Genomic DNA, 2,500 nt, shown 5'->3' on the forward strand with positions numbered 1-2,500 from the left:
CTTCCGAGATCGGACGAGATCAGGCGTACTCAGGCCGGTGTGGCCGTAAGCGAGAAACTATCTCTTGGTGCACTATGTAAAGTCAAAGTGAGCCTGATTAACAGCTGTTGCATTTCCACCATTTAGATAAGCATCTTTGTGTCACTCAAAAAGTGGAAGAAATTGCATATACTGTAGCCATAATTTGTAGCACAGATTGTTGGATGAAATACAAACTAACCTTGCTTACTTATTTCAAAGCGAGGGCACATATTTCAGCCTTGTGGGAAAAAACGGACAAAGAGTTGAAATTCCACAAGGCAGTGACAAAAAGCTTACAGCACCTGGTATTCCCAGGCGGTCTCCCATCCAAGTACTAACCAGGCCCGACCCTGCTTAGCTTCCGAGATCGGACGAGATCAGGCGTACTCAGGCCGGTGTGGCCGTAAGCAAAATGCAATCTCAAAAAGTGGATGAAATTGCATATACTGTAGCCATAATTTGTAGCACAGATTGTTGGATGAAATACAAACTAACCTTGCTTACTTATTTCAAAGCGAGGGCACATATTTCAGCCTTGTGGGAAAAAACGGACAAAGAGTTGAAATTCCACAAGGCAGTGACAAAAAGCTTACAGCACCTGGTATTCCCAGGCGGTCTCCCATCCAAGTACTAACCAGGCCCGACCCTGCTTAGCTTCCGAGATCGGACGAGATCAGGCGTACTCAGGCCGGTGTGGCCGTAAGCAAAAGGCATTCTCAAAAAGTGGATGAAATTGCATATACTATAGCCATAATTTGTAGCACAGATTGTTGGATGAAATACAAACTAACCTTGCTTACTTATTTCAAAGCGAGGGCACATATTTCAGCCTTGTGGGAAAAAACGGACAAAGAGTTGAAATTCCACAAGGCAGTGACAAAAAGCTTACAGCACCTGGTATTCCCAGGCGGTCTCCCATCCAAGTACTAACCAGGCCCGACCCTGCTTAGCTTCCGAGATCGGACGAGATCAGGCGTACTCAGGCCGGTGTGGCCGTAAGCAAAAGGCAATCTCAAAAAGTGGATGAAATTGCATATACTGTAGCCATAATTTGTAGCACAGATTGTTGGATGAAATACAAACTAACCTTGCTTACTTATTTCAAAGCGAGGGCACATATTTCAGCCTTGTGGGAAAAAACGGACAAAGAGTTGAAATTCCACAAGGCAGTGACAAAAAGCTTACAGCACCTGGTATTCCCAGGCGGTCTCCCATCCAAGTACTAACCAGGCCCGACCCTGCTTAGCTTCCGAGATCGGACGAGATCAGGCGTACTCAGGCCGGTGTAGCCGTAAGCGAGAAACTATCTCTTGGTGCACCATGTAAAGTCAAAGTGAGCCTGATTAACAGCTGTTGCATTTCCACCATTTAGATAAGCATCTTTGTGTCACTCAAAAAGTGGAAGAAATTGCATATACTGTAGCCATAATTTGTAGCACAGATTGTTGGATGAAATACAAACTAACCTTGCTTACTTATTTCAAAGCGAGGGCACATATTTCAGCCTTGTGGGAAAAAACGGACAAAGAGTTGAAATTCCACAAGGCAGTGACAAAAAGCTTACAGCACCTGGTATTCCCAGGCGGTCTCCCATCCAAGTACTAACCAGGCCCGACCCTGCTTAGCTTCCGAGATCGGACGAGATCAGGCGTACTCAGGCCGGTGTGGCCGTAAGCGAGAAACTATCTCTTGGTGCACCATGTAAAGTCAAAGTGAGCCTGATTAACAGCTGTTGCATTTCCACCATTTAGATAAGCATCTTTGTGTCACTCAAAAAGTGGAAGAAATTGCATATACTGTAGCCATAATTTGTAGCACAGATTGTTGGATGAAATACAAACTAACCTTGCTTACTTATTTCAAAGCGAGGGCACATATTTCAGCCTTGTGGGAAAAAACGGACAAAGAGTTGAAATTCCACAAGGCAGTGACAAAAAGCTTACAGCACCTGGTATTCCCAGGCGGTCTCCCATCCAAGTACTAACCAGGCCCGACCCTGCTTAGCTTCCGAGATCGGACGAGATCAGGCGTACTCAGGCCGGTGTGGCCGTAAGCGAGAAACTATCTCTTGGTGCACCATGTAAAGTCAAAGTGAGCCTGATTAACAGCTGTTGCATTTCCACCATTTAGATAAGCATCTTTGTGTCACTCAAAAAGTGGAAGAAATTGCATATACTGTAGCCATAATTTGTAGCACAGATTGTTGGATGAAATACAAACTAACCTTGCTTACTTATTTCAAAGCGAGGGCACATATTTCAGCCTTGTGGGAAAAAACGGACAAAGAGTTGAAATTCCACAAGGCAGTGACAAAAAGCTTACAGCACCTGGTATTCCCAGGCGGTCTCCCATCCAAGTACTAACCAGGCCCGACCCTGCTTAGCTTCCGAGATCGGACGAGATCAGGCGTACTCAGGCCGGTGTGGCCGTAAGCGAAAGGCAATCTCAAAAAGTGGATGAAATTGCATATACTGTAGCC

At 45.3% G+C, this 2,500-nt stretch overlaps 8 non-coding genes across 8 annotated transcripts in view; all 8 read right to left on the bottom strand.

Annotated features, from left to right (window-relative positions):
- LOC118963196 overlaps nt 1–51 on the bottom strand; it is a 119-nt gene extending 68 nt beyond the window's left edge. The window contains exon 1 of the ribosomal RNA XR_005050397.1: nt 1–51. This exon is cut by the window's left edge and continues 68 nt beyond it. This is a non-coding gene — a ribosomal RNA (5S ribosomal RNA).
- Nucleotides 52–311: 260 nt separating this feature from the next.
- Nucleotides 312–430, bottom strand: LOC118963197. Its single transcript, XR_005050398.1, has one exon. It is a non-coding gene; the product is annotated as a 5S ribosomal RNA (ribosomal RNA).
- Nucleotides 431–607: 177 nt separating this feature from the next.
- On the bottom strand, nt 608–726 carry LOC118963198. Its single transcript, XR_005050399.1, has one exon. It is a non-coding gene; the product is annotated as a 5S ribosomal RNA (ribosomal RNA).
- A 177-nt stretch (nt 727–903) lies between these two features.
- Nucleotides 904–1,022, bottom strand: LOC118963199. Its single transcript, XR_005050400.1, has one exon. It is a non-coding gene; the product is annotated as a 5S ribosomal RNA (ribosomal RNA).
- Nucleotides 1,023–1,199: 177 nt separating this feature from the next.
- LOC118963124 lies at nt 1,200–1,318 on the bottom strand. Its single transcript, XR_005050325.1, has one exon. It is a non-coding gene; the product is annotated as a 5S ribosomal RNA (ribosomal RNA).
- A 260-nt stretch (nt 1,319–1,578) lies between these two features.
- Nucleotides 1,579–1,697, bottom strand: LOC118963071. The gene has a single exon (XR_005050272.1). It is a non-coding gene; the product is annotated as a 5S ribosomal RNA (ribosomal RNA).
- Nucleotides 1,698–1,957: 260 nt separating this feature from the next.
- LOC118963072 lies at nt 1,958–2,076 on the bottom strand. Its single transcript, XR_005050273.1, has one exon. It is a non-coding gene; the product is annotated as a 5S ribosomal RNA (ribosomal RNA).
- A 260-nt stretch (nt 2,077–2,336) lies between these two features.
- Nucleotides 2,337–2,455, bottom strand: LOC118963073. The gene has a single exon (XR_005050274.1). It is a non-coding gene; the product is annotated as a 5S ribosomal RNA (ribosomal RNA).
- Between the last annotated feature and the right edge of the window lie 45 nt (nt 2,456–2,500).

Source organism: Oncorhynchus mykiss, unplaced genomic scaffold, assembly GCF_013265735.2.
Source record: "Oncorhynchus mykiss isolate Arlee unplaced genomic scaffold, USDA_OmykA_1.1 un_scaffold_838, whole genome shotgun sequence".
Lineage (NCBI taxonomy): Eukaryota > Metazoa > Chordata > Actinopteri > Salmoniformes > Salmonidae > Oncorhynchus > Oncorhynchus mykiss.